Below are 12,409 nucleotides of genomic sequence, written 5' to 3'. Positions count from 1 at the left end.
TAATTCGTCATCATCGTTAGCTAGTCTGTTCAGATCTGACAGTATATTGATGTCTGCCACGGTTAGGGCTGTTGTTTCACTTGAATGTCCTGTTGTTGAAGAAAGTGTTTGTGTTTTGTAAACATTTATTGAGTGGAATTTTTGAAGTTTGATTTTCCTTATATATTTGTAAATATCGGCTCGTGTTTGAGGATAATTGAAGTTACTTTCCACACAGTAGGTTAATCCTAATGCCAAAAGTTGTTTTTCTGCTAAGTCTAAATTTACATTTGCTAAATCGATGATGGAGTTTTAATTAAACGATGGATCAACTATTAGTTGTTGCGCCAACCCTTTCTGTACGTTTTCTTGTTGTTTTTTAATTTTGGTATGCTCTCGCTGCTTCTTTCTTCGGTCGCGGCGCTTGGCGTTTCTCCTTTGCTTTGATAGGGGTTTTGTTTCCTGGAACAAAGGGTTTGGCGCCGCTCCTCTCTTAAAAAATGTAGCTCTTCTACCAGAGTGTGTTTTCTGTTTGGGAATTTTGTACTTCCTGATGTCGAGGGCACTATTTCAGTATCTGATTCTGTTTCTACGGCTGAGCTTAAGCCGGACAAAGACGATGTGGCATGTAATTCATTACTCGCTCCCGACGTTGCTGTAGTTTCACTACGATATTTAATAGCTTTAGTGGCTGCTTTTGCCGCATCATATTTCCTCGAGAATGTAAATATTTGGCCCTGCTCATAATCATTTTTGTCCCGCTGAAATTTAAAAGCTTTACGTTGTTTAATGATTTCTTCTTCTTTCTTTAAGCGTGACATCATATCCGCTCTCATTTTTTGATATATATATATATATATACACACACATATACACACACATACATATATATACATACACACATATTTCACAAACAGCCACAGGGAAGAGACTAGATCTGGTTGTATAGAAGACAATAAATAACAAATATGTATACATTTTCTTGTAGTTACTGTGTGATAAAATATGTGTAAGGCGAGAAACACTTCATGAGTAAATTGAATTGATGACGGCATCCTCTGGTTTTCCTAGCTGTTCTCTGACCAGAAACCGCTCTCGAGTAATTTTGTGAGGGGCTCACGCCTCTCATCACTGAAATGATTGTCCGAGACCCTTCAATACAAAACCGCTTGGCGCACCACTACCAACTCAATTATGGTTTCTATTTCTAATTAGTTTGCAAACTGGCTCTGTTCCATTCACAGCAAATGCTAGATTAAACGCCTCACTTGACCATCTCTCACCCCCTCCCCCCCCCCCCAAAAACACTTTGATGTTCCGCTCTGAAGCTTCAAAATACCTTTTGGATGAAGATCAGACAGCATTAAACAGAATTACTAATAATTGATTAAGCAAAATTACATTTTAAACACGGTTTGTTTTGTTTACCAAAAGCCTGAACAGAACAGCCTTCTTTTTTTCTCCTCAAAGACGATCTCTTTCCCCTCACACCCCGTCCTCCACCACAACCAGCTAAAAGAGGAAGAAAAGACAGGATCTTAGCATGCTTTGGCTAGTATTGTTCAAGCAAACAGTCACGAGACTTGAGTTTGATCAGTGGCCATTTCAGGAGGCGCGCTGTCAAGATACAATCTGCTCTCCCAAGCTTCACCACGTAATCTAGAAAGGCAAAAACTGACATTTTCGTACGGTCCGCTTCTTACTGAATTAAGGCATTATAGGTCCCCAGGGCCAAGCTTTTTGAAGCCATACGGATGAACGTCAAACCTGCACAGCTTCCAGCTGGTGCCAATTAAGCACTTTAAAGAGTATTAGAAACAAGCGCGCGCTAAAAGTAAAACAAAAGTGTCTACAAAAGTGAAAGCGTTTCACTTGCGGGAGCGAGCAGCGCCAGGAGAGATAATTGCTACCATATGGCGCCGCTCGCTCCCGCAAGTGAATCGCCAGACGTGCACGTGTTGCCATTGAAGGCAATGGGACGCGTGCACGTTTTTGGCTGAAAAGCCGAAGCGATTGCTAAAGGTCTTTTTGCCTATGCAGCGCATGCACGCTGCGTAGGCGAGACCTAAAAAAACACAAACTTCGAAACAACAAAAAATACTAATTCAAACAGTCAACAATCTTGAAGAAAAGGCAAGAAACATACATGTATCAAAAGTACAAATATACATAGCCTTATCGCATTTCATCATGACGACCCCAAAAAAAAAATTAAAAAAGGAAAAATCGATAAATAAGCATATTAAAAAATGGAAACAGTAAAAAGAAGAAGAACAAGAACTAGCAAGTAATACGAAGCTAAAGGATCGTCAGCTCTTCAAAGTCTAAACATGTTTAGCACTTTTCATCCTAAGAGCTGTTGGACATAACTAACAACAGATAAACTGCGCATCAAGGCACTGTAGGTATTGCTAAATTGATACATCAGATCTGTAGCCGGATGAACACAAACACGATGTTAAACCTGACTCCTCGGTCTGATATTAAAGCCACAAAAAAAACAAAGGTGCAAGAGATCAAAGGGACAGCAGGTAATGAAGAAAACCAGGTACCCTGCTGGGGAAGGTTGCCAGAAAGTGCACAGTGCCAAATGTGAAACGGGTTCAATAAAATCTATGTTCATGGTTTGGGTGTGGCTTAGTGGACTAATGCACCCACTGGGAGGGCCTGGGTTTGACCTCATGGTCACAGGTTCAAATCCCGGCAGCTCCACTCAGCCTTTCATCCTTCTGAGGTTGATAAAATGAGTACCTTGGATAACAATAAATGTCTGTTATTCAGCACCAAGATACCTTTCTGCGGTGCACATGCGCTTTACAAATACACGTTATGTTATCAATAATTAAGGCTCTCCGTTTGCCGTTTTTACTGATTTTTACAGATAAATACAGCCAGAAAACAATGTGTGTTCTGGCTGCATTTATTTTTTAAAGGGGATAAATACAAAAAAAGTGTGCTTATTTCAAGTGATTCTCTGTGCTGTCTTTCATGAATTATAGGCCAGCAGCTGAGCAAATGGACAGCATGGGAAATTAAAAAACAGGATGAAATTTCTTTAAATCACGGCATATGTCAACATACATTTATGGTATATTGCTAGTATTTACCAGTGGATGTATTGTTATGATATACTTGATAACTTAAATAGCTAAAATATGACAGACATCAAAGTATGAGTGCACGTCTATCAGTTAAATAAATATGGAAATGTACAGTTTTTCAACTTCATTTATACGCAAAACAAAATAAATATGGATAAATACAAATAAAATGGCCCAAAAATAAATATGGATAAATACAGACGGAAATGTTACAAAAATAAATACCATAAACCGGGAGCCCTATCCATAATACATATAGTTCCATCTCTTCTTCAGGTTTAATTTTGAGGTATTGCAGTTGGGTTGACTATTTTAAACCTAACATCATTGCTATGTTTGAAATCAAGGCCTTCATCAATCTCTTTGAACTGTTATTTTTTTTTAGTTTTATTTAACGTGAACTAGACCCGAGACATCGGGTATCAGAGCACTTTACATGAACACCAGTTTCGTTACATGAGGACACCTTCATTTTTGTTAGGCACGGGGAGATTGAGTGATTTGCTCAGAATCACAGTATGTTGAGCGTCATTGCCGAGACTTGAACCTGGTTCCCCAGCTTCGAGGTCAACCGCTCTAGCCGTAAGGCTACAACCTCTCCCCTTTCATGATCTCAATCGGGAAATGAAACAAATGTGAGATGTCAAGATGGGTGAAAAGTCTTTGAACCTAAAGTAATTAGGGGGTGGAGTCCATTCCATCCAACCCCATACAGTCTTCAAGGACTGGTCTGGAGAAAGTTATATGCGGAGACAGTGACATCTTAAGCCATAAAAGAAGGGATGCAACCCTCACTGTATCCTCCAAACAAGCATTTGCAAGGCAATAGGTCTCGCATTTATTTAAGTTTTACCTACAGGCATTGTAAATGACAATGCCTTTTATTTGTTTTGGTTTTTAAAACATAAATAAAAGGCGCCGTCGTTTACAATGCCAATAACTGAAACTCGCGTAAATGCGAGACTTGTTGCATTGCAGATGCTTGTTTCTTTTGAAAACGTGGTCACACTAGTTATACGAGATATGGGCGACTAAACAGAAAGCTCCCTAAACGACTACACAAAATACCAGACTGTAAACGCAACAGGAACGTGACCTGCTTCCCTTCCCAAGACATCGCTGAATAATGCCTATGAAATTGGGCTGGAGTTTTAAGGGAGGCTCCATACTGACCTGACTTCGAGAGTCAGGGGTGCGAAGGCGCATATGACTGAATTTGGGCCTTGATGTCTCATGCGTGGTTTTAAGGAGTAGGCTCAACAGTAGGGGCTTGAAAAAGTCTTCTCTGTGCTGTCGAGTCCGCTAAGTATTCTAGATTGTCCCATTTGGGGAGCCGTCAGAGGCATGCCAGGCTGGATTGTAAATCTACCGGGCGGTGGAAGTAAGGCAGGCATAATTAGTCATGTCTATTACCATCGGGAGGGGAAAGGGGTTGTGAATTTCCACGTCTAAGAATGCTTCGAATGGAATCGCCGGGTTGCCGTGTACATGTGGGTTCGTGGACCGACTCCGAACTGTTGACAATAGAATCGCTGCACTCTGAATTCACTTCAGAAGCTTAGGGGCAGTAGTGAATGGATCTGTTTTCTGCGTTCTTTCAGCAAGAGGTAAATATTCTTCAAGTTGATATCTCTGACTTACCGTCCTCGAGCTGCTCCTGTACAGCGTTCTGCGCATGCGCGTCTCCCTTTGTCTACGCCAGCTGCGTTCAGACCATTCCGCGCGCAGTCGCGCTGGGGAGGAGGAGACTGAGCGAAGAAAGTGAGGCGCCTCCTCTCGGGCGCGCGCCTCTCACCCTATTAATCGAGCTAAGCTGACAGTCTCCATATTAAGACCAGGCAGAAATCGGCCTCCGTTTCCCCGCCCAACTGCGTTGCCGAGTGGCTCTAACTGTTTGTGCGCCCCCGTCCGTTTGTGCCTCCCCGACGTCAGAGGAAAGCTTAGAAATACCTCTGCTAACTCTATGTGCCTGCCGTCTGTCTATGCCTCCCTGAAAGCGCCGCAGCTGCCCGTATGTTTTTGTCTGCGCTTCACAGAAATCTGTTTTGGAATGCGTGAAAAGGCACAGAAAGACTGTTGTTGTATTAGTGATTTATGTATTGTAATGGAACGGATAGTTTGTGATGTTCCATTATAGAATTGGTAAGATTTTATTCTGGAGTGTGGAATGTTGGGGGCAGATGAGAGATGGTTGTGGGGAGACGAACTGCTTTTGCCTGGCATTCCTGTGGACCGCTTTCTTATTTTATTTATTTAATTTTAATTTGTATTTATTACAGTTTAATATCGCGCAAACTTTACCCAAAGGTGTCAGACCGCTTTACAAAAGAACCAGGTAAGTTACATAAAGGTACTCAAGATAGACTAAACACGCCAACAAGTTACATATATACAGTTGCAAAGGTACACAGGAAAGACTGAGCACGCTAACAAGTTACATATATGCAGTTCCAACTCTATTTGCATATTTATAATGTAAATAATAAAAAGGTGTCAGCATTAGGTTAAACAGGAGTAAAATACATATTTACAAAGTTGACTTAAAACGAAGTCGGATGCGCAGGCATGTCTTGTGGGAAAAGGTAGATGATTTATTCTTCAGGTTACATCACAGGTTACAAGTTACAGGAAGATGTTCTGATCCATAAAAGTGCCCCACCAGGAGCAGCCTCCTCGCTGCTCAGCCCTTCCACACCAACTGATTCTCCCTTCAATCCAAACCCACTGAACATTCTATATGACCTCATCATAGGCTGAGCAGCCAGGCAGAGAACCACTGTAGGGAGAGTGCATTGGGTAATAAGTACATCACAACACATCTCCCCCCTTATAATGAACGAAAACATTCAAAATGTGTTAAGGTGATAAAACACACATCTCAGCAAAGGAGGATGCATTAACAACAAAATAATTATACATCACCCCCCCTGCTATAATGATCATATACATTCAAAAAGGACTGAAAGTGATACAACACACGTCAGCAAAGGAGGATGCATTAACAACAACCTATAACACATCCTTCCCCCTGATAATGATGATGGACAACAAAGAATGCAAGATAAAGAATTACATTCCTAAAAACAGAGGATGCTATCCTCTATAACTCACACAACAAACAGCGGGTACAATACTACCACACCGCACGGAGTACCCATTGCGCCACCAACTAAAGCACAAGACTGCAGCAGAACAGGGATCTACAACCCTCAACTGCACAACTAACGGCAGGACAGGTCTACCTCAAATAAGAGGAATAAGACACCACCCATACCAAAACAGGGAAATTATAATCCCCAAAACACTCTAAAAACAAATATGGGTATCTATAAACCCAAAGTAAATCCAGGGTATCTTTAAACCCAAATTAAATCCAGGGTAACTTTAAACCCAAAACACACTCAAGACACTCTATGGGTATTTTTAAACCCAAGGCAAATCCAGGGTATCTTTAAATCGAAAGTAAATCCAGGGTATCTTTAACCCAAACAAATCCATGATTTCTTTTAAACCCAAGCAAATCCAGAGTTTCTTAAACACAAAGCAAATCCAGGGTTTCTTAAACCCAAACAAATCCAGGGCATTCTTAACCCAAAAACACTCTCGAACACTCTATGGGTATTTTTGTAAACCCAAAACAAAGCAAGATCCAGGGTAACCAAAAAACAGTGAATTACAACCAACACGCACAGGCCACAGCCTCCACACAACAGAGAACACACCTACTAACAAACCCAAAACTGGGGTACTCAATGCCCCACACCCTGCACTCACCACCCCACACCCTACACATAGAAAGGACACAAGAACTCCCTAAAAACAAAAGTCACTACTCTGCAACCACCCCCAGAAAACAGTATTACAGTCTAAAATGAACCCAAAAAGAAAGTCTCTTACTCCGGTGAGCGATCACTCACCCGAAATTTCCCAGTCATGAAGTCCTTGTTAATGGCACACCATCTGCTAGCAAAGTCCAGTGTCCAGGTTTTGCAGCAACGAAGACACGACTCCCCACCATACGTTGAAACAGACCACTGCTGTGCTTATATGTAAAGTGTTGCAGCAAAAATCACGAGAAGAACAATAATGATGAGGTGTCGTTCGCGGTCCACCAGAACTTGAAATAACTTTATTGAGAACTGCAGTGCGAGACTTCCCTGACGTTCTGGCACACCATATGGCTGCATCCTCGAACCAAAAGATGGCGGAACGGCAGTGATACTGAGCCAGATGGCTCACAGCATCAGCATGCTTCCAAACGTACCAGACAGCAATACGCTTCAAGGATGAGAAAAACGTCACAGAGGAGGAGGCATCGCCGCACGACTGAATGTAGGTAAGTCAGCACAGTTTAAGTATTCGGAGGAATCAGATCTCTTCTTATTTCAGGCAGAGAATATTGCGTTGTCCCCTGAGTCCATCTAGTTTTTTTTTTCCCCGATCTTTATTGCGATGCTAAACAGCGGGGTTGGCGGCAAACAAACAGGAACCACCAGAGAGAAGAAAGATGCAGCCGCCCACCACAAGATGGCGGCACGCAGCGCATGTCGTGCCGGAAGGTTCACGGCACATCAGTGCATGCGGCATTCAAAGGTAAGCAAAGACTGTGAAAAATCCATGACGACAAGGAGGGTCCCACAAAGGAACTTCAGGTAAGGTTGCGCGCGCTCAGTATGTGACTCGCGACTCCGTGTTTTGAATCCAAAGATGGCAGTTGATCATTGCATAGTATGAATGTCTCAGCGGACACCACTAATAACAGACAAAAAAAAAATTACACAACGGGGACATACTGTTCCTGGCTTCCAAACGCTGCCAGAACAGACTGCCACTAAAGTCACTACTAATGAAATAGGTTGCCAGAACGAATACTTGAACTGTTCGTCGTAGATCATGTGTAGGTCCTTAGTACATCCTCACAAATGTTATGTGCACTCACAAGAGGCAGAGTGAAAAACGTCTGTATATAGTGCACACGCTAGGACCCACAAGTTAAACACAAATTCTATCTTCTGTTCAGGGTTTAACAGCAGGCAGAGAGGAAAAGGGAAAGTCCAACAGGAACTGGCAGGCCCAGGTCAGGGCTGACCGTTCACAAGTGATGAGTGACACCATCAGGAAGTTGTAGGAGTGTCAGGAACTTCTGTTAGTCTAGTTACTCCTTTGGGAAAACACTCACCCAAGTTCAGCAGGCACTGGCACGTCCACGATGGGGCTGACCGATCTTTTGGTCACTGGTGGGGCTTCTGGACTTCCAGCTTGCTTATTTTAACAGCGCTTCTTCAGTTTCTTAGGTATACAAGTCCATTAAAGGTAGCTCACGTAGCTTCTTTCAAGTTGTCGCCAGTGTTAAAACGAAGACGGATGCGCAGGCATGTCTTGTAGGGAAAGGTAGATGATTTATTCTTCAGGTTACATCACAGGTTACAAGTTACAGGAAGATGTTCTGATCCATAAAAGTGCCCCACCAGGAGCAGCCTCCTCGCTGCTCAGCCCTTCCACACCAACTGATTCTCCCTTCAATCCAAACCCATTGAACATTCTATATGACCTCATCATAGGCTGAGCAACCAGGCAGAGAACCACTGTAGGGAGAGTGCATTGGGTAATAAGTGCATCACAACATTGACCTCATGTGAGGACTAGATAACCGTAAGGGTCAAGAATTGGGTTGAATTATTCCAGGTAGTGCCTTTGGAGGAGGAGAGTTATAAGATCAGTTTTGAAGGTCCGGAAAGAGGTGGTGGTTCGGAGGGATGGAGGAAGTGAGTTCCAGACTCTGGTTGCATTACCAGAGAATGATTGAGCCATAAATCTTTCCCTTTTGAAGGTAGGAGGTTTGAGCTGAAAGTTTTCCGCATTGTGTGAAGATCTAGAGCTGCCCGAGATTTTGAGTTTATTAGCCAGATAGTGTGGGATGGAGGTGTGCAAGGCTTTGTCGGTGATACAGGCAGCGTTGTAAAGTGGCCTTGCTTCGATAGGAAGCCAGCGAAGAGACAACAGTATGGGTGTGATGTGATCATTTCTTTTAGCTTCATATACGAAGCAAGTTGCTGAGCGGAGGATGGGTTTTAGAGGGGAAAAGTGGGATTTCGGGAGACCAGCAAGGAGAGTGTTGCAGACATGGCATGAAGTGGTGAGATGGCGTGGCTGCGAGCAGTAATCAGAAATCAAGGGCCTCGGCTGCCCGGCTGCCATGTAAATAGGAGACTCAGCTGCTTGGGGCACTGCTGTGAAATAGCGGGTGACTAAACCTCACCATTCTGTGTGGGTGGTGGAGGACTGCTCTGAGTGACTATCTGATGGCGGTAAGCAGCTGGGCAGGTTCGGCAGTAAATGCACGGCACAGAGTGTCCCACTTACCATCATATCTGCCAGGACTGTGAGGGCCGGTGCAGTTAGAGGCCCGAGGACTGTTGGAGTGTACAGCATTGCGGCCCTTAACCGTATGCGGTAGTTGGTTTGGGAGTAATCTACTGTCCGGCACTTGTGAAGCCCTGAAATTAGGTGAAAATTGACATTTACATACTACTGCTTCAGAGCTACACTACATGAGTTCTACCCACAATTCCCACCAGAGCCACCCACACTTAATGCACTGCAGACACTTCTCACTAGGTAAATGTGACTACACTTGATCACAAAGTTATATATGCAGCGCAGACGGACCGGCCACAGGCCCCCGACAAGGCACTAAAGAGCTGGAATGCTGTGCTTGACAGACCACTGGAGGTGGCAGACTGAAAATTCTGCTGTGCACAGTTACAGACCCTCACCTCTAATTGTAACTTGCGCATCATATACTTCAAATATTTACACCAAATGTACTACAAGTCTGCAGAATTATGTACATTTAGTCTGAGGGAATTTGTGAACTGTGTGTGACATAGGACGGCAGATGCAGATTTTCCTCACTCAGCTTGGCAATGTGACTCTATTAGACGATACTGGACTCAAATCTCGGAAGCACTATCAGCCTTGGTGCTTGAGCCAGTGGATTGTGATCCTAGAGAAGAGATCTTGAAACTTTTTTGCTCACAGCCCCCCTAAGCACAATGTTTTAATGTCAGACCCCCTCCAAAACTTTACGGCAAGGATTGGGTGAGCGGGAGGGAAAGGGCTGCACGCAGGAGCCATGGCTCATGAGATTATTTCAGGAATACTTTTTCTATAGCTCATAAACCACACTAAATATGACACTTATAAATCAGGAAATGAATCAAACAAAAACAGTTATTGACCCAAAATACTGCCCCCTATAATTGAGGTGTTGTGAGCCCCTCACACTGCTGGTCCTCAACCCAACTACATTTGCTGCACAAATAAAAACTTCAGACCTGAGCAGCAGGCTATCTCCTTTGTCTCTTATACCGATTCACCACCATGCCGGACCATCACTCTAATCTTGAAGCAGGCCCTTTCAGAAAAAAGAGCTCCCACATGTTGTCTTCCTTTATCTGGAATGGTGCCATTGGTCCTTCCTAATGTTAGAAAATAAGCTCCCATGTACCTTTTGTTTTAAAGTGAGACAGTCATAATTGTGATGCAATGGGCTCCTCTGACCCCTGGGTCCCAGTGCTTCCAAACCTGCTTCACTAATGTTAGCTGCTGCTTTGCAAAGAGAGCAGTCTCCTCTGCCCTTTGTTCAAAACATGAACTCCCATCTAGCCACACATCCTTCTCTGCCATTTCTCTGAGGCCAAACAAAGGTGTCTACACTGCTTTAATTTTTCTCCTCCTTTGGCTGTTGCTCTGAGGCCCAAATAAACACTGGCAGGTGTACAGAGGGCCCTAATGTTAAGAAGTAAGGATAGTGAACAGCCATAATTAAGGTTAAACTGGCTTCTCATACTTCTGGTTCCTGGCAGTCGCTCGCAATACTCGTGGGTGGGGAGGTCACGCTGGGGTTGCCTTGGGGGGTTAAAATAAAAATAAAACGCACCTCACCGGGTCCCACGCCGCCTATGCTCCTGGGCTGGGTCCCGTGTTTTCCTGCTCCTGAACAGGAACAGGCATGCTCCCTTCGCTCCTGTAAGCCAATCACAACGCTGCAATGCCAGCGTTGTGATTGGTGCGAACTGCGCCCAGCCAGGCACCTGTAGGGGGGCCATTTTCATCAATGTAGGCTGCATGCAGCCTACATAGAGAAAATGTAGAGTGCGTAAGACTGCTTTGGTCGGCCCCAGAGGGCCGACCAAACAGTCAGGGTACTCTGAGTGGTGCAAGCCACTCCTCCCCGACCTGCCCACCCCCAACTAGGCATACCCTCCCCCCAACCAGGTATTCCCCTGCCTTCTGCTTTCTCGCAGCTCGAGAAGCAGAACAATAAAATGTTATTTAGAATACCATTTTATGTTTCTGCTTCTCGCACTGCGAGAAAGCAGTGAGGCGGCGCTCCTCTTCCCTAATGGAGGAGCCGCCCCTGGTTCCTGGTACCTGCAGTACCAGTGATTCTTTCTGACTCTTTATGTTAAAAAGCAGCAAGGGCAACCTGGGTTCTAATGCTAACAAGGAAAATGGGCACTCACGCCAATTCATGATAAGACGGCCATAAATGAGCAGCAGTGGCCACTTACACACCCAACAAAATTACCTGCTGCACTAATGGATGGCCTTTTTTATATATAAAAAAAGGCTCCCTTATATCATCCCCTTCCTTGGGGTATATCTCTGAGAAAGAGGGCTCTGGCGATTTGTAACCATAATAACCATAAAAATGAATCCCCACACAGTGCTTTCTCTTCTGGGCCATTTCGTTGACTATCTTTATGATTCTCACTCTTTTCCTTTTTCTCCTGGACCATTACTCTGAGGCCCTAGGAGCTCTGCATCTGAATGGAACTCTGCTGACTTCCTCCCTGCTACCCCCTGGACTCACCACTACGAAAACAAATGCCCCTGTATGGTTAGAGCTGACTTTGAGGTGCCTCTGTTTGAAAGCAAGGGTGGGGTGGTAGTGCAAACTGTTAAAGATGAAACAAGGCTTTTTTCTGTTGCATTTTTATACAGCATGTACTTGATCCGAAGGTATCAGAACACATTACATGAGCACTAGTTGCATTACAGATGGACACGTGAATTTTTTTTCAGGTGCAGGGTGATTAAGTGATTTGCCCAGAATCACAGGATGCTTGAGCCTCCTGTCAAGACTCGAACCTTGTTCCACAGCTTCAAGGTAGGCCACTATGGCCGTTACACTACATCCTCTTACCAGCCATTAATTGAGTAGTCATTTAAAGCCAGGGCCACTGGAATTATGAGTTTCTGAGGCAGAAGCGTTTTCAGCATTGTTGTGGATTGACCACATTTGCTACATAACCCATCATCTG

At 44.0% G+C, this 12,409-nt stretch overlaps 1 protein-coding gene across 3 annotated transcripts in view; it reads right to left on the bottom strand.

The window, feature by feature from the left end:
* The window catches only part of GPAT4 (glycerol-3-phosphate acyltransferase 4), a 280,405-nt gene extending 275,547 nt beyond the window's left edge, over positions 1-4,858 (bottom strand). Inside the window, exons 1-2 of one of the 3 annotated variants that reach the window (XM_085634039.1) lie at positions 4,722-4,790; positions 1,408-1,491 (exon numbers count right to left, since the gene is read on the bottom strand). The gene's annotated coding sequence lies outside the window, so the exon portion shown is untranslated. Of the gene's footprint in view, positions 1-1,380; positions 1,492-4,721 lie in introns of all 3 variants that reach the window. The other 2 variants (XM_085634040.1, XM_085634041.1) reach the window with 2 other exon arrangements.
* Between the last annotated feature and the right edge of the window lie 7,551 nt (positions 4,859-12,409).

Source organism: Triturus cristatus, chromosome 11 (assembly GCF_964204655.1).
Source record: "Triturus cristatus chromosome 11, aTriCri1.1, whole genome shotgun sequence".
NCBI lineage: Eukaryota > Metazoa > Chordata > Amphibia > Caudata > Salamandridae > Triturus > Triturus cristatus.
This window is presented reverse-complemented; position numbering and strand designations above follow the sequence as displayed.